Raw genomic sequence first — 20,728 nt, forward strand, 5'->3', positions numbered from 1 at the left:
TTTTATGGTTTTCGTATACTTTTTCATATCCAATTATTTGCAATATCTGTGGTTCCAAAAAAAGAAACCGCCCAAGTCAATTTTTGTCCATTTTAATTTTTTGATAGGTAATTCTTGTTCTGCTTATTCATTTTTATTTGAATTCGAAATTTTGTACCGATAACGGAAATAATTTTGCCAATAATCTTATTTTTTTATTCAGTCTTTGGATAATTCACAATATAATTCTTACAGACTCGCTAATTTCTAAATTGTATATATACTTCAAAAATGTTTTACTTAAAAATTTACTAATTTCTAAAATAAAATACATCCAAAATTTGATCAAAATCTTTTAAAGGAACGGATAGATCAAGATTACAATTTAAATTTATTACAAGAGCTTCTCTCAGAGCTCTTGTAACAGGCTCATTGCAAGCATAATTATTCCTATGCATAGGTACATGAAAGTATTGGAAAAATCTTAAACTCCTAGCAGGAACATTGAAGCCAATTTCACGAAGCAAAGGCGGGCAATTAATATAACCATTAATTAACTTACTTAAGTATATAAAATCTTGCGGGTATATGGACTGATGAAATCCTTACTATTGATTTTAATAAATGCAAAAGTAGAATATGCCTTAGGCAAGATACAATCAATATGGGATTTGAAACTTAGATTACTATCAAAATAAACACCTAGATCTAAGATCCTATCAATCACTTTCAAAGACATCATGAATGCAATAATTCGAAGAAACGCTCATATTACCCCGACAATAAGGAAGAAAATAACACTTCTCAACATGATTCTCAAATGATTCTCACTACACCAAACAGCAAGTCGATTCAAGTCGTCCTGAAGCAGTAACGTGTCTTCTAAACATGATACATTCAAAAATATCTTAAAAAAGAAATATCATCTGCATAGATCAAATACATAGCAAAACGAATACATTTACTATCGAAACTTAATTTTTTTCCAAAATTAGAAGCTTTAAAAATGTGTTCAAGATTACAGGGGACTATATCAAAATATGTGCGGTTCAAGACGCCGAATGGGATTGAAAATATTTCCCATGTTTGTGGCAACAGAATTTTTTCGAGTGTATTTTTTAAGCATTTTAACTCAAAGCCACTCAAGGTGTTTGCCGTTCAACATAGCTCAATTCGATGTGAGAACGGATAATTTAAAATGACACTGTTTTAGTAGTAGCAAAACCATAAACAAATCTGTCAGAGAATTAGTAGTGGTGAATCAAAATGATATGCATTCAAAGCATACAGTATTATCAATAAAGTGTATTTAGAAATATAAATAATTTTGTGTATTAAAATTGTCACAGTAACATAAAAAGGTGTTGGCTATTAATTTTGCTTTTGCAAATACCCAAAATATACAAAAATATTTCCTGTTTGAAGTGGTTTAAACATTTTTTCTATCTTTGAATAGTAAAATGACCAGTTATGTGAAGAATATACCGATTCCACCCACACTGAACGAGATTTCATTAACATTCTATTTTGGCTTAAAATATCATAATGCAAAACAACACAAACTCAAAAGAAAACAAAATAAAGCAACTAAGTCGAAAATATAAGAATACAAATAAAACTTTTAAATTCACCAATAAGATAAAATTTAAATTTGTAACGACGAAAATTTCTATAAAAATAAAATTTCGAAGACATTTTCTTAGGAATAAAATTTCGACGAAATATTCTATAGAAATAAAATTTTGACAAAATTTTCTATAGAATAAACTTTTTCTATATAAATAAAATTTTGAGAAAATTTTCTATAAAATTAAAATTGCGACAAAATTTTCGATAGAAATAAAATTTTGACAAAATTTTCTATAGAAAAAAAAATTCGACGCAATTTTTTACAAAACTAAAATATTGATGAAAATGTCTCTAAAATTAAAATTTTCTATACAAATAAATTTTCTATAAAATAAAATTTTAGCAAAATTTTTTATAAAAATAAAATTTTGACGAAAATTTCTATAATAATAAAATTCGATGAAATTTTCTATAGAAATAAAATTTCGACGAAATTTTCTATAGAAATAAAATTTCGACGAAATTTTCTACAAAAATAAAATTTCGACGAAATTTTTTATAAAAATAAAACTTTGGCTAAATTTTCTATAAAAATAACATTTCAGCAAAATATTCTATAAAAATAATAGAATAGAAAAAAATTTCTATTGGAATAAAATTTCGACGAAATTTTCTATTGGAATAAAATTTCGACGAAATTTTCTATAGGAATAAAATTTCTTTACGTATTTTTGGGTGTTGTTGACCTATTTTATGTTTATTCTGATTATTAATTTTAATTTCGATTATTTTGTTTTAATATTTATTTCCAATATTTCGGTTAGTGCCACTAACCATCTTCTGGGATTTTGTATCTACATAAAATACAAAAATTAAATTACATTTAATGTTCACAAATCACAAATATTATTTGAGATATAATTTATTAAAAATAGCTAACGTGAGTTCGTGTGCTGCTGTTCGTTCACCGTACACTAATCTTCGTTTGTGTCGATGCTTGTTTATGATGTGTCGATACATTCTCGTGCATTCTTCCGTGTCCTTTTCGGCGAAATTGTCTATAGGAATACAATTTCGACGAAATTTTCTATAGAAATAAAATTTCGACGAAATTTTCTATAGAAATAAAATTTCGACGAAATTTTTCTAGAGAAATAAAATTTCGACGAAATTTTTCTAGAGAAATAAAATTTCGACGAAATTTTATTCCTATTTTTTATAGGAATAGGAAAAATATCGACGAAAATGTCCCTAAAAATATTTTTTTTTTTATAGAAATAAAATTTCAGCAAAACTTTCTATAAAATTAAAATTCGATGAAATTTTCTATAGGAATAAAATTGCAACGAAATTTTCTATAAAAAATAACATTTTGGCTATAAAAATTAAAATTTCGACGAAATTTTCTATGGAAATAAAATTTCGACGAAATTTTCTATAGGAATAAAATTTCGACGAAATTTTCTATAGGAATAAAATTTCGACGAAATTTTCTATAGTAATAAAATTTCGACGAAACTTTTTATAGGAATAAAAATTTGAAGAAATTTTCTATAGAAATACAATTTCGACGAAATTTTCTATAGGAATAAAATATCGACGAAAATTTTCTCTAAGAAATATTGGTACATTTTTTATGAGTGTATATAAAATAATTTTAATTGCATGAGAATAAAAGGAACTGTTTTAAAAAGAGGCACACATGAAGGTAAAATAGCACGGATAAAAAGTTAAAATGTATTAAAAAGTATACGATAATTTCTAAATGCTACTGACACAAACCTAAATTCAGAAATCCCGTCATACTGAATGATGAACGATGAGAAGATGCCATCACTTTGCATATGGACCGATTCAGCTAAATGGTTCAGGAGGTGTGACTCAATTTAAATTAAGCACATGAAAATGAGTCCAGCTAATTGTTCGTTTAATGTCCGCATTTTTGTTTTGAGGTAAACGGTTGAGTTTGTTGTAGATTGTAGTTAAAATGAGTGGGTTGGTTGACAAAAGATATGATAGGCGGATAGAAAATGCGAAAATAATAACTAACCTTGACAATGGCTAGTTTTAAATGGGAATAATAAGTTGAGCGAAATTGTTGATAATATGAATCTATTATTTTTTATTTTGGACATAGGAAAAAGTGTTTTAATCGATATTACATTATATTTTTTGTCAATGCCTAGGATTTTAAAATAATTTTTTTCCAGATCATAACATTATAACCCTGACCATATTGTGTTTGTTAGTATTTTTCTTACATAATGACTATGATGTAAAAAAAAAAATCACGAACAATTTTCCAACTAAAGTCTTAATTGAGTTTTAAAAAATATTCAATCAAAAATTTAATTGATTCAACAAATGTTTTACTTGAAACAAAAACCAATCACAAAAATTAATAGTATCAATTATTCTTTTAATTGGATCAATTAATTTTTTATTTGACATTCAATAATTTTTTTAATTGATACTACATTTCAATTAAAAAATTAATTGAATTAATTAATTTCGTGATTGAAGACAATAAATATTTTTTTGTGTGTACGATCCACCAAAAAAAAGAATATTATCACCTCAAACATGTATCAAGACCTTAATGTTACTTTTCCACGGGGTAACATGTTTGTCGCAAACATGTTCCATGTTCCTTGTGATGCTCTTGAAACATGTTTGATATGATAATATTCCTTCTCAGTCCATACAAACATTTTTTTTCTCTTTGTGTATTACAATGTAATGGTTTGACTCAATTTCCCCTAAATTTATTGTTACATACTATGGTTGAAAGTGACTAATAAAGTTAATTGCTATAAACCACAATTTGTTTTTTTCATCTTTCCGTTTATAATATATAAACATGTGTTAATTTTTTATTCTGCAATAATTCCCCATGTGTCAATTAAATTAATTTCTATTTTAAACAACAAAATTACATAAATTATTTGTAGGGTTTATTTATGGCAATTAAAAATCGGCACATTAACCACAAATGCAAATATCTATAAAACCAGATGTGTGTATGGCAGTAACGTGTTTTGATATTAATGACCTCAAATAAAGTTTAATTGTTGGTTTAAATTTGAATCTGGGTTTGAGGGTATTTTTTTTTTAATTAAATGCTAAATCCCATGATTGCCCGATATTCCACCCTTTTATTTCTATGCTTAGAATAAAAATTTGCAATAGCTTTATTCACATAGCGTTTATATTAACATAGAGTTTATTAACTAAGATTTTTTATACCGATATTTTAGAAAGATTAAAATAAAGTAATATCCAAATATCTATGAAGCTTAAGATAAAATTTCATAGAATTTTAGTGATAGATAATTTTTTTTTACTAAATTGCTTATGTAGATTAAAATTAATCAAAATATTGTCTTTCGATAAAATTTCATAAAAAATTGTCGTTAGAGAAAATTTCATTTTTATTGACATTTTAACTAAATTGTTAAAAAAATTCATAGAATTTTTATCTGTAAACACAATTTTAAAAAATTGTCTTCAGATAAAATTTCATAGAAATTTTGTCGTTGAAGAAAATTTTATAGCCATTTTCTGGCCAGAGTTTCCTCGTTTTTCTCATCAGAGAAATTTTTATTTTAAATTTAAATCTTAAGATAACGTTTTATAAAATTTTGATATTTTTTATAAATTTTTAAACAATTTTTGTTTTTAGATGAAATTTCGATAGAGAAAATGTTGCCCAATAAGCCTGAATAAATATCAGAATTATATGTAGTGAAAATTTTGTCACATCAAACTCAAGATCAATGTGCTTGATAAACTCATATGTCCAAATGCAACTCTGAATAGATTCGGAGATAATTAACAGTTAGTTTTATTTTTTTCCTTATTTGTTTACTTTCCGAAATTCGTCGTCAATTACCTGTATTGTTATTATCTGGCAATTGTTAATATTTTATACAAAATATGTTTGTTTAATGTTTGTTATTGGACTATTCGTAGACATCGTCTGGGGTAAACACCAAGTTATGAGAATAAGAACTAAAATTAAAATTTATTAAACATTTTATGGTTGTATGTTAAAGTGTAAGTACCGATAGAATAATATACAGACACTAGTGGATAATACATAAAAATTATTTATATTGTTTATTGTATTGTAGTTCATTTTAATGCTGTAATTACATATGTGAGATTTTGAGTTTTAAATAATTAAAAAATATATATTTTGCAACAACGAGAACAACAAATTTACCCATATTTGACATTAGTTACCATGTAGACATTTCACTAGCTGCCCCCTTTCTGTTGAATAACTATTTGATAAGATTACAAACTTTGATCTAATCTTTAAATGACCAATACTGCTTCCACTATTATTACGTACGTGTGGTCAATTGTAAAAAAAATCATATATTCTCTATCAATCTTTTTTTATTGTCATCTAATATTAAATTATAATAGAAAAAGTTCGAATGTTTATAACATTATTGGTAGCGCTCCCAAAAAGTAATGGTGGTCCAAAAAAGAGACGTTTGAAAGGGTTCAGACAATGAAGGCTCGAATTCAAAGAAATCCCCTCCATAGTGGTAAACAAATGTCTCAAGATCTGAAAATATCCGATAAAGCATTCAACGAACTCTAGGTAAAGCCTTAGAAAAATCCAAAAAAGCGCACAAACTAATGGCGATTTCGATTGGAAAAAAAAGGTGCAACATTCTCGAAATTTATTGCCAAATATAAAGGACACTGTCATAGATTTTGGATCCTGTATCCCTCATAATATTATGAATTAACAATAACTTTGGAATGACACTATAATTAGAGCGAAAATACAATGAGGGAAAAAGTAGTGTAACACCAGGGCAACATATTTTTTGCGAAACGAAAACGCCCTAAGACTCGAGAGGGCAACACATTGGTGAACTTGTAGAAACCTAATGATTTTCCAATAACCGAGCAAACGTACGAGAATTTGAGCTACTCACAGTAAGTGAGAATGCCATATTGAAAAAAAAAAATAATTTTTACAATAATTCCTAAAAATAAATTTTTGACAAAAAAAATTTCTATAGAAATACAATTTTGACAAAATTTTCTATAGAAATAAATTTTGACAAAAAATTTTCTATAGAAATAAAATTTTGACAAACAATTTTCTATAGAAATAAAATTTTGACAAAATTTTCTATAAAAATAAAATTTTGACAGAATTTTCTATAAAAATAAAATTTGGACAAAATTTTCTATAGAAATAAAATATTGACAGAATTTTCTATAGAAATAAAATTTTGCCAACATTTTCTATAGAAATAAAATTGTGACAAAAAAATTCCTTTAGAAATAAATTTTTTGACAAAAACAAATTCTATAGAAATAAAATTTTGACAAAATTTTCTACAGAAATAAAATTTTGACAAAAAAAATTATATGGAAATAAAATTTTGACAAAATTTTCTATACAAATAAAATTTTGACAAAATTGTCTATAGAAATAAAATATTGACAAAATTTTCTATAGAAATAAAATTTTGACAAAATTTTCTATAGAAATAAAATTTTGACAATAATTCCTACAGAAATAAATTTTTGACAAAAAAAATTCTATAGATATAAAATTTTGACAAAATTTTCTATAGAAATAAAATTTTGACAAAAAATTTTCTATAGAAATAAAATTTTGACAAAAAATTTTCTATAGAAATAAAATTTTGACAAAATTTTCTATGGAACTAAAATTTTGACAAAAAAAACTTTATAGAAATAAAATTGTGACAAAAAATTTCTATGGAAATAAAATTTTGACAAGATTTTCTATAGAAATAAAATTTTGGAAAATTTTCTATAGAAATAAAATTTTGCCAACATTTTATATAGAAATAAAATTTTGACACAATAAGTAAAATTTTTAGAAAAATTTCTATAGAAATAAAATTTGGAGAAAATTTTCTATAGAATAAAATTTTGACAAACAATTTTCTATACAAATAACATTTTGACAAAATTTTCTATAAAAATAGCATTTTGAAATCATTTTCTATAGAAATAAAATTTTGACAAAATTTTCTATAGAACTAAAATTGTGACAAAAAAAAAAATTATAGAAATAAAATTGTGACAAAAAAATTTCTATGGAAATAAAATTTTGACAAAATTTTCTATAGAAATAAAATTTTGGCAAACATTTTCTATACAAATAACATTTTGACAATATTTTCTATAGAAATAAAATTTTGACAAAAATGTTCTATAGAAATAAAATTTTGAAAAAAAATTCTATAGAAATAAAATTTTGACAAAATCTTCTAAAGAAATAAAATTTTGACAAAATTTTCTATACAAATAAAATTTTGACAAAATTTTCTATAGAAATAAAATTTTGACAAAATTTGCTATAGAACTAAAATTTTGACAAAATTTTCTATAGAAATAAAATTTTGACAACATTTTCAGTAGAAATAAAATTTTGACAAATTTTTCTATAGAAATAAAATTTTGACAAAAATTTTCTATAGAAATAAAATTTTGATAAAAAAATTTTCTATAGAAATAAAATTTTGACAAAATTTTCTATAGAAATAAAATTTTGACATATTTTTCTATAGAAATAAAATTTTGACAAAATTTTCTATAGAAATAAAGTTTTGACAACATTTGCTATAGAAATAAAATTTTGAAAAAATAAAGTTAAATTGGCTTTAGTGAAATAGAGAGTTCACTTTTTTGGAGTGTAGTTTTCTGGTAATATTTTCTTAAAATTTTAGTAGATTATTTTTGGTAGATTAATTTACAATAACTATGTAATATTGAATTAATGGAATTGGTGTTAAATGTATAACAATAGTTCCAGTATTTAGAGTGTTTATGGGAAATATATTAAGAATATCTGACATTTAGTGATGTGGACAAATTTTATTAGCAATATTCTGTTAACAAATTAATTAGACCTTATTCACAAATGTTAATAACCAGAGATTATATGACAACTATCAATTGTAGCTACTAAATAGTGGCTACTTCGTTTTATTCGTAAGGGCGATTGACACCATTATTGTATTGTTTAATTACACTAGTTTACACTCAAAATGTACACTTGATGAAAATCAACTTTTCTTATGTATTTTGAGCTGCTAAATTCGAAAAAAAATGTTTAAAATTTTTTTATGGAACAGTTTTTGAGATATCCCGTTATTTTAGATTTTTCTTTTTCCCCTAAACACAATATATCTTGAGTTAGAAATGTTGTTGGTACTTAAATGAAAGGTAATAAGATGACGAATAATCGTGTGCAATTGGATCTGCGATAAGTTAAAAAAATGGCAAAGTTATAAGCAATTGAATGATGTGAAATCATTCAAATAACATATGAGCCACTCACCCACACAAAAATGCATGTCCGATTGAATTTTGTGTGGGTGATTGGATCATATTTGCATGATTTGCCATCGGATCTGTTCACTCAATTGCTTATAACTTTGCCATTTTTCGGTCGTTTTTGGACTGCCAAAAATTGTTTTTCGAATTCAGCAGCTCAAAATACATAAGAAAAGTTGATTTTCATCAAGTGTACATGATTTTTTTTGTAAACTAGTGTTATTATTGCTTTGCTTAACAGTACACTGAAGGATGCAACAATTTTGAGAAAAATTACCTAATATAAATATTCAGCCTATTTGAATAGGTACATTTTTTCTTACAGTGTAGGCATAGGTTGTCATATATTTGGTGCGTTCTGAATTTACTTGTTTATTTAATAAATATAACGAAACAACTTATTTATTGAAATTGTTTCGTTATTACTGTAGATTCGTTTATTTTGTTTGTTTTTCTTAAAACATTTTTATTGCATTTCTGACTAGACAGAATTAGACTCCGCTTACATATCAATTAGTTTTGGCCTTAGCTAAGATCAATGACTTGGCTTCTAAAACACAAAACCACAACAACAAAAAACACTAAAAACTTGATAAGGCTTATAATATTAAACTCTAACAGAAATCGAATTAATATTAATTAAAGCTGTGTTTGACCATCTAAAAATAGAAATTCACATCGGACTATTGCTGATCACGTGTACTATTGACCAAGTTAACAGGCAAGCTATGCAATGGTGAAAATGAATAATGAATTCATTAAACTATGCACACAGACACACATTAGTGATTGTTTATAAACAAAATATGTACATTAAAAACCACTATAAAACGTCATATATCTTTTTAATTACAAGGGTTACTTTAATTGATCGTCTCGTATTTATCAAATAAAATAAGGGGGTTTCCAAAACAATTATATCGCTTTTTCGCTTTTTAACATAAACGTTTACAAGATTTGTCCCATTAGCAGCCGCAAAAAAAATATTTTGTTTAATTTTATAAATATTTTATACAAAAAAAAAAAATAATCTTATAATTCTAAACGATATTAGTGTTGTCAAATAGCATTTATGGACTACAAAAAATATGAATGCGAATTTCCATAAAATACACTCAATAAATGCACTTAGTTCCAAAGACTCCCACCGAGTCCCACTTCTTTAAAATGAAGACATTTTTTAGGGAGCTATCTAGCTTTAAATCTAGGCTCTATAAAACTAAAATTAGGGTAATATATATATATATATATATATATATATATATATATATATATATATATATATATATATATATATATATATATATATATAAAGGGTGATTCTTTTGAGGTTAGGATTTTCATGCATTAGTATTTGACAGATCACGTGGGATTTCAGACATGGTGTCAAAGAGAAAGATGCTCAGTATGCTTTGACATTTCATCATGAATAGACTTACTAACGAGCAACGCTTGCAAATCATTGAATTTTATTACCAAAATCAGTGGCAGAAAATCCGCTTTTTTATCGACAAATTTTGTTCAGCGATGAGGCTCATTTCTGGTTGAATGGCTACGTAAATAAGCAAAATTGCCGCATTTGGAGTGAAGAGCAACCAGAAGCCGTTCAAGAACTGCCCATGCATCCCGAAAAATGCACTGTTTGGTGTGGTTTGTACGCTGGTGGAATCATTGGCCCGTATTTTTTCAAAGATGCTGTTGGACGCAACGTTACGGTGAATGGCGATCGCTATCGTTCGATGCTAACAAACTTTTTGTTGCCAAAAATGGAAGAACTGAACTTGGTTGACATGTGGTTTCAACAAGATGGCGCTACATGCCACACAGCTCGCGATTCTATGGCCATTTTGAGGGAAAACTTCGGAGAACAATTCATCTCAAGAAATGGACCGGTAAGTTGGCCACCAAGATCATGCGATTTGACGCCTTTAGACTATTTTTTGTGGGGCTACGTCAAGTCTAAAGTCTACAGAAATAAGCCAGCAACTATTCCAGCTTTGGAAGACAACATTTCCGAAGAAATTCGGGCTATTCCTGCCGAAATGCTCGAAAAAGTTGCCCAAAATTGGACTTTCCGAATGGACCACCTAAGACGCAGCCGCGGTCAACATTTAAATGAAATTATCTTCAAAAAGTAAATGTCATGGACCAATCTAACGTTTCAAATAAAGAACCGATGAGATTTTGCAAATTTTATGCGTTTTTTTTTTAAAAAGTTATCAAGCTCTTAACAAATCACCCTTTATATATATATATATATATATATATATATATATATATATATATATATATATATATATATATATATATATATATATATATATATATATATATATATATATATATATATATATATATATATATATATATATATATATATATATATATATATATATATATATATATATATATATATATATATATATATATATATATATATATATATATATATATATATATATATATATATATATATATATATATATATATATATATATATATATATATATATATATATATATATATATATATATATATATATATATATATATATATATATATATATATATACGTAATATATTAACGAAGATATTGCCACACAAATAAACAAAAATCTGTTTAAAAATGTTTTCTTAATTTCAATAAAATCGTTTAATCAAAGATGTAACAGGTATATACGGCCCTCTTATGTACTTATGTACCCTCCACCATGGATTGCGTAGAAACTTCTACGAAAGAGTGTCATCCACAAATTTCAACTCACTCGGATGAAATTTGCTCCTCCAAGAGGCTCCAAAACCAAATCTCGGGATCGGTTTATATGGGGGCTATAAATAATTATGGACTGATATGGACCACTTTTGGCATGGTTGTTAAATATCATATACAACCACCACGTACCACATTTCAACGAGATCGGATGAATTTTGCTTTTCCAAAAGGCACCGGAGGTCAAATCTGGGGATCGGTTTATATGGGAGCTATATATAATTATGGACTGATAGGAACCAATTCCTGCATGGTTGTTGAATACCATATACTAACATCAAGTACCAAATTTCAACCGAATGGGAAGAATTTTGCTCTTCCAAGGTGCTCCGTAGGTCAAATGGGGCCTATATATAATTATTGACCGATATCGACCAATTTTTGCATGGGTGTTTGAGGCCATATATTAACATCACGTACCAAATTTCAACTGAATCAGATGAATTTTGGTCTTCCAAGAGGCTCCGGAGGTCAAATCGGGTGATCGGTTAATATGGGGGCTATATATAATTATGGACCGATATGGACCAATTTTTGCATGGTCATTAGAGACCATATACTAACATCATGTACCAAATTTCAGCCGGATCGGATGAAATTTGTTTCTCTTAGAGGCTCTGCAAGCCAAATCGGGGGATCGGTTTATATAGGGGCTATATATAATTATGGACCGATGTAGACCAATTTTTGTATGGTTGTTAGACACCATGTACTTCTCTTAGAGGCTCCGCAAGCCAAATCGGGGGATCGGTTTATATGGGGGCTATATGTAATTATGGACCGATGTGAACCAATTTTTGCATGGTTGTTAGAGACCATATACTAACACCATGTACCAAATTTCAGCCTGATCGGATGAAATTTGCTTCTCTTAGAGGCTCCACAAGCCAAATTGGGGGATCGGTTTATATGGGGGCTATATGTAATTATGGACCGATGTGAACCAATTTTTGCATGGTTGTTAGAGAACATATACTAACACAATGTACCAAATTTCAGCCGGATCGGATGAAATTTGCTTCTTTTAGAAGACTCGCAAGCCAAATTTGGGGGTCCGTTTATATGGGGGCTATACGTAAAAGTGGACCGATATGGCCAATTTGCAATACCATCCGACCTACATCAATAACAACTACTTGTGCCAAGTTTCAAGTCGATAGCTTGTTTCCTTTGGAAGTTAGCGTGATTTCAACAGACGGACGGACGGACGGACATGCTCAGATCGACTCAGAATTTCAAAATATGTCTTGGCCTATAGTCGAATAATTTTTTTTCTTTAATCCAGAGAGTTACTGATCTCATTTAATTTAAAGTTTATTTCTTTAAATCAAATTTATTTTTTCTTTATTTTAAGGAAAATTTGTCTTACTTCAAAGACATACGATTTTAGCAGAAGGACGCAAATTTCAAAGATTCCTATCCTAGATTTAATAATTTAAGCAAATATGCGGCTTCGTTAAAATAAATAATTTTTTAGAGAGCTATTTTAGCTTTAAATCTAGGCTCTATAAAATTAAAATTAGGATAAATCAGTTTAAACTTTTTTTCTCTCTATAAAATTAAATTTAGGATAATGATCGCATTTATCGCTTTTTTTTCGTAATATGTTAGCGAAGTTATTCCCACACAAATAAACAAAAATGAGTTTAAAATTTTTTCTTAATTTGAATAAAATCTTTTAATCAAATATGCAAAATCCTCAAAAATTCAGTTTTATCTTTTATCCAGAGAGATATTGATCTCATTTAATTTAAAGATTTTTTCTTTAAATCAAATATGTTTTTCTTTATTTGAAGGAAAATTTGTCTTACTTCAACGACATACGATTTTAGCAGAAGGACGCAAATTTCAAAGATTCGCAACCTGGATTTAATAAAATAACTTTTTTAAGCAAAGATTATGACCTTTGTTTTTAATTAAAATTTCTTTTTTTAAGAAATTTGTTCTTAATTTTTCTAATCTTCATAATATTTCATATTAGGTCAATAGTTTTTTTTTAGTGAACAAAGTTCCCTTTTTAATTAAAGAATTTTGATATCACAAGATGAAAAAAGAGAAAAAACGAATAAATTCAATTACCTAATAATAGGGAAGCAATACTCAAATTTATTGTGAGAATTGTGTCTTAAATACACACTTTTATCTACTTCTTTGTCTAGGAATAAATACAATCATTTGTGTAAAAGCAAAATCTTTGGAACTGAACCAGCTTTTGTTTTCACTGAATGTAGGGTATACAAATCAATTCATAGACCATGATTACGGTTGAAATATATCTAATACAAGACTGAACGAAATTTTTTTTTTATTTGCAACCTATATGGGTGCAATATCTTATCTCTCATATTTCGCAAGAAGTCCGACATGACTTAGGCGGGATTTCCCTCCCCAACCTTGCTTAGTTAACCATAAAAGACAATTATCAGAAGAAAATCAAATGTTGATAATGCCTAATATCAGGATTCCAAAGTCAAAGTACCTACTTCACATGTCTATTATCAAATGTAGTTGTTAACCGATGGAAAGATGACAAGAAGAATTTCTATTGGTGTAAAATCCACTGAATCATTGTCGTCACTTCAATTTGTTTGGATTGTTATAGAAATATAGGAATTATTCTGGGACTAAATTGGAATTAGAACACGGTTGCCACATTTGGTAAAATTCTACCAAAAATGTTACATTTTTTACTGTTTGGTAGATTTTTACAAATTTTCTATAGAAATAAAATTTTGACAAATTTTTGTATAAAAAAATTGACAATATTTTCTATAGAAAAAAAAAATACAAAAACGTTTGAAAGACAATGCAATTGGAAATAAACAATAATAATAATAAAAAACACTTCACCTAGAATTTATTTCTTATTAGCTAGAAAAAGTGGCATTTATCGCCAAGTATAATTTCGAAATATACAATTCTTGAAGTATGTTAGCGATATGGCTTCTTCAATTCGATTATTTGTCAATAGGGGTGATAACCGAGATATCTGTATTCCAAAATGACATTATGTCGTATATTAGGTGATAATTTATTAAATAACTAATGTAGTAGATAGTACACTGAAAAAACAAACGCATGCCCCGTTCCAAAGATTTTGTCCTTACCCTAATGATTTTGGTATTGATTCCGAGCCAAAGAAGCGGAGAATTCAAGTAAGGATACTTTTAACCCTTTCACTGCCGAACTAAACCTAATGTTAAAAACTTTCATTTTTCCTCTGTTTCTACTTGTATATAATTTAATTCTTGAATTGTGACCAACTGGTTATACGAAACTAAACGCTATTTGGTCTGTAATATCTGTTGAAGTGTTGGAAAAAAATCAAAAAAAGAATCTGAAATAATATAGCCTATAGTTATACCCTTCACCACTACTGTGGTACAGGGTATAATAAGTTTGTGCATTTGTATGTAACGCCAAGAAGGAAAAGTCTGAGACCCATCGTTTAGTATACCGATCGTCTTAGAATTAAATTCTGAGTCGATTTAGCGATGTCCGTCTGTCTGTCTGTCTGTTGATGTACTTTTGTGTGCAAAGTACAGCTCGCAGTTTTAGTCCGATTGTCCTAAAATTTGGTATAGGGCCCTGTTTCGGCTCAAAGACGATCCCTATTGATTTTGGAAAAAATCGATTCAGATTTAGATATAGCTGCCATATATATTTTTCACCGATCTGGTCATAATTGGCGTGTATATCAACCGATCTTCCTCAAATTCCGTACATCTGAATATTTTATGAGTCTCGAAAAACTTGAAAAATATCAGCCAAATCGGTTCAGATTTAGATATAGCTCCCATATATAGCTTTCGCCCGATTTACACTCATTTGCCCACAGAGGCCAATTTTTTGCTCCGATTTAGTTGAAATTTTGCACAGGGAGTAGAATTAGCATTGTAGCTATGCGTGTCAAATTTGGTTGAAATCGGTTCAGATTTAGATATAGCTCCCATATATAGCTTTCGCCCGATTTACACTCAAATGACCACAGAGGCCAATTTTTTGCTCCGATTTAGTTGAAATTTTGCACAGGGAGTATAATTAGCATTGTAGCTATGCGTGCCAAATTTGGTTGAAATCGGTTCAGATTTAGATATAGCTCCCATATATAACTTTCGCCCGATTTACACTCATATGACCACAGAGGCCAATTTTTTGCTCCGATTTAGTTGAAATTTTGCACAGGGAGTAGAATTAGCATTGTAGCTATACGTGCCAAATTTGGCTGAAATCGGTTAAGATTTAGATATATCTCCCATATATAGCTTTCGCCCGATTTACACTCATACGACCACAGAGGCCACTTTTTAACTCCGATTTAGTTGAAATTTTGCACAGGGAGTAGAATTAGCATTGTAGCTATGCGTGCCAAATTTGGTTGAAATCGGTTCAGATTTAGATATATCTCCCATATATAGCTTTCGCCCGATTTACACTCATATGACCACAGAGGCCAAGTTTTAACTCCGATTTAGTTGAAATTTTGCACAGGGAGTAGAATTAGCATTGTAGCTATGTGTGCCAAATTTGGTTGACATCGGTTCAGATTTAGATTTAGCTCCCATATATATGTTTTTCTGATTTCGACAAAAATGGTCAAAATACCAACATTTTCCTTGTAAAATCGCCACTCCTTAGTCGAAAAGTTGTAGAAATGACTCTAATTTTCCTATACTTCTAACACATATATATCGAGCGATAAATCATAAATAAACTTTTTCGAAGTTTCCTTAAAATTGCTTCAGATTTAAACGTTTCCCATATTTTTCTACTAACATTGCGTTCCACCCTAGTGCATTAGCCAACTTAAATTTAGAGTCTATAGATTTTGTAGAAGTCTATCAAATTCTTCCAGATCGAGTGATATTTAAATATATGTATTTGGGACAAACCTTTATATATAGCCCCCAACACATTTGACGGATGTGATATGGTATCGAAAATTTAGATCCACAAAGTGGTGCAGGGTATAATATAGTCGGCCCAGCCCGACTTTAGACTTTCCTTACTTGTTTTTATATGAATATCAATTTACAAGAGACGTACAGTAGAAAAATTGTCTCAAAATTGTGAATTTTTCGTTTATTGACAAGAAATGTTAATAAAATACATTTTAGGGCCCAGCAATATGGAAAATATTTATAACTTATTTAGATAAGAGCCTCTTCTTTAAAATATCATCGAGAAATAAATCGAAACTAAGTGGGGAGTTAGAGTTTGGAGTCGTTTTCGAATGTCCTCTGTGGTGGACATCGGTAATGAGAGGGTTAAGACACAATTCTCTTTTAATTTTAGGTTTTACGTACTTGATTCTAGGAAGCAAATTTTAATTTTTCGTTTTTTCAAGTTGTGTTCTTCATATGCTATCAAATTTCGTTGCAAACATGTTAATGACAACATAAATTTTCAAATTCAGACTTGACTTCCAGTAGAAATGATGCTATGTTTCAAGTAAAAAACGCCTTTAAAAGAAAGTGTTGAAAAATATGTCCTATTTTTGAACACTTTTTTGCTTTGTAGTCGAGATACAAAAAGGCAACAAATTTAAAGACAATTTCATTAATTTTAAAGAATTTTTCTGATTTATTAAATCCAATGTTATGACACCCATTTTTAGGTCGAATCACTAATTATAAGGACAAAACGACTTTATTGAAAAGTTTATCGGCTTTTGGAGAAGGAAAAAACTTTATATCAGAGAAATGCGTCTTCTATGCTAAGCAAAATTCGCATTCGTAGTTTAAGGACATGAAACCTTTGGCCTCAGGACAATATTTTTTTTTTCAGTATATAGGTGATCTAATATTTACACTCTGCGCCAATATCTGGCCAGTATATAAAATTTTGGATTTGTTAGATATATGATTATGGGCTAACACATTTCGGTTATTATCGTAATAGAATATAAATGTATTTCATTAAAGTATTGGCTAGGTCGTTCAATAAGGGTTATTAATATAAATGGACCAACATGGCCTATTTCGTATAATATGAGTCGTCTTCTTAGAATAAAAATTAATTATGAGAAGAGTTAAAAATTGCAATAAATCTGAGTTGTTCTTTTCAGCTATAAAAGTTATATACCTAAGGTGGTTCGGGTCAAGGTCCTTAAAATTCGCCGGCCAAATAAAAATGTATTCTGGTTGCCAGTAAATAGGCTAGACTAGACTAGAGAAAAAACTATTTTTAATAATAAAAAAAAAAACAATTTATAGTGTAGGGTATCATATAGCCTACACGATCCAACTTTGTCTCTTACCGATTTGTTTTATCTTTATCACGATAAACAACCTTTACAACTTTTACTTTCTTTTGGGAAACAAGTATGTTTTCATGGCCAATTGAGATATAAATAATTCAACATTGAGGTTGGGCTGGTACAACATTTATTATCCTTTATCTCCATGATAAAATTATATGCGATACTTTATTCCCCATATGTATTTATTGTTCTTGTTGTTCACCTCGAAGTTGTAATAAGTGAAAACGTGCCGAGAGTAGAGCTAGAGCCCTACTAGATATATGTGAAAAAAGGGAATATCGGTCGGTGACTCTGATTCTGATTTTTAGAAGATAAATAGCTAAGCGCCCTAATAGAACAGATTTCTTTTCTCAGGATGGAAATTTTAGACAAAGTTTTATTTTGTTTAATTTTAGTTAAAAAAGAAATCATTTTAATTATATAGAACATTTTGTCAAAATTTTAATTCTATAGAAAATTTTGTCAAAATTTTATTTGTATAGAAAATTTTATTTGTATAGAAAATTTTGTCAAAATTTTATTTCTATAGAAAATTTTGTCAAAATTGTATTTTTATGGAAAATTTTGTCAAAATTTTATTTCTATGGAGCATTTTGTCAAAATTATATTTCTATATAACATTTAGTAAACATTTTATTTCTATAGAAAATTTTGTCAAAATTTTATTGTTGGCAAAATTTTATTTCTATAGAAAATTTTGTCAAAATTTTATTTCTAGAGAAAATTTTGTCAAAATTTTATTTCTATAGAAAATTTTGTCAAAATTTTATTTCTATAGAAAATTTTGTCAAAATTTTATTGTTGGCAAAATTTTATTTCTATAGCAAATTTTGTCAAAATTTTATTTCTATAGAAAATTTTGTCAAAATTTTATTTCTGTACAAAATTTTGTCAAAATTTTATTTCTATACAAAATTTTGTCAAATTTTATTTCTATAGAAAATTTTATTTCTATAGAAAATTTTGTCAACATTTTATTTCTATGGAAAATTTTGTCAAAATTTTTTTTTCTATTAAAAAATTGCGAAGGGCAATATTTTGCAAAATCTACCAATGCAAAAATACCAATATTAAGAATTCTACCAATCTACCAAACAATAAAAAATTTACCATTTTTGATAGAATTCTACCAGCGGTGGCAACCGTGATCTACACTGAAAAAAATATTGACCCAATATGGAAGATTATGCAACTTAAATTTTAGGACTCAAAATTCAAAAAATTTTTTCATTAAATTTAGGACACAAATTTTGAAATTTTGCGATTCTCTGCTGAAGTTGTAGATCTTTGAAGTAAGGCAAATTTTCCTTAAAATAAAGAAAAACATTTTTAATTTAAAGAAATCGTCTTTAACTCAAGTGACATATTGAATTTTTAAATGTAAGATAAAAACGCTTCAAATGTAGGCTAAGACTTATTTTAAGGATTTGTGTCTTTGGTTTAAAGTTTTTTTAGCATTAAGAAAACTGTTTTTACTTTGAAGTACCTGGCATAATTTGGATTTTGAAATTGAAATTTGTTTGTACATTTTGTTTGTACATATACATAAATACCTATATTGATATATCGCAAAAAGAGAATACTGATATATCGATGAATGATATCTGTATCCAATTTTATTGATCCTAGATTTAATGCCAGGGAGGTCCGGAAAAAATATTTTTACTTTAAACAAGCCTCATCTTTGGCTCGGAATCAATGCCAAAATCCTTAAGGGTAGGTCAAAATCTTTGGATCCAAGTAAACTTTTTTTGAGTGTAGATGCCCCGAAATGTTCAAAATACACGATCTCGTATTGGCATAAAGCCGATTGAAGGTGCTCGATATAGGATAGTTGAGATAATACACTCAAAAAAGGTTTACCTGAATCTAAGCCTTTTAAACTTCCCTTAATGGTTTTCGTATTGATTTAAAGCCGAATATGCAGCCTATTTAAAATAAAGTCATGTTTTGTTGAACTTAAAATTTAGGTTGCATAATCTTTCATCAATATTTTCTTCTTACTTGTCTTGTATTTTGAAGTAATTTTTCCCTTCAATTTGCAAAAATGTCTATAGCGCCATACGAATTTCAAAGTGGACGTATTTTAGATAAAATGTATAAATTTTGGGAAATTCTGAACCATTTTGTGGAAAATTGGAATTTAATAAAATTTTATGCTTCATAAAGAGAAGGCGAAATTTTAATTAGAAACAAATAATTTAACCTAAAATGAAATTTATTTAGTCTTAGCTTCCCCTTTTTAGATCGTTACAGTTTTTCGAAAATTGCTAGTCTTTAAGGATTGTAATCCATAGACTTAAATGAATAAATAAATAAATAAATTTTTGTCCTCTCGTAGGCTTAATATTTATCGAATCACACTCAAAAAAAGTTTACTTGGATTCAAAGATTTTGACCTTCCTTTAAGAATTTTGGTATTGATACCGAACCAAAGATGCCACATCCTTAAAATAAAGACGGTTTTTATAAAGCTATATGGCTTTAAATCTAGGCTCTATAAATTTAAAATTAGTCATGTATCGAAATTAATAAATGTCAGTCTAAAAATTCAAAGAACAAGCAAATGTGGTTTCTTAAGGTAAAAAAAAAATTTAAACCAAGGATGCAAGATCCCCAAAATAAGTCTTAGCCTATACTAGAAGTTTTTTTATTTTTAATTTTAATTAAAGGATTCAATATTTTAGTTAATTTAAAGATTATTTCATTAAAGCAAAAATTGTTTTCTTTATTTTAAAGGAAAGTAACCTTACTTCAAAGGCATATGACTTTAGTAAATTTCGTGTCCTAAGTTTAATGAAAAAT

The 20,728-nt window shown here is 27.8% G+C and overlaps 1 protein-coding gene across 1 annotated transcript in view; it reads left to right on the forward strand.

Moving 5' to 3' along the window:
* Nucleotides 1-5,452: 5,452 nt before the first annotated feature.
* Nucleotides 5,453-20,728, forward strand: part of slif (cationic amino acid transporter slimfast) — a 32,585-nt gene continuing 17,309 nt past the window's right edge. The window contains exon 1 of the mRNA XM_075304034.1: nucleotides 5,453-5,604. The gene's annotated coding sequence lies outside the window, so the exon portion shown is untranslated. The remainder of the gene's footprint in view (nucleotides 5,605-20,728) is intronic.

The sequence above is a fragment of the Haematobia irritans genome, chromosome 4 (assembly GCF_050003625.1).
Source record: "Haematobia irritans isolate KBUSLIRL chromosome 4, ASM5000362v1, whole genome shotgun sequence".
Taxonomy (NCBI): Eukaryota; Metazoa; Arthropoda; class Insecta; order Diptera; family Muscidae; genus Haematobia; species Haematobia irritans.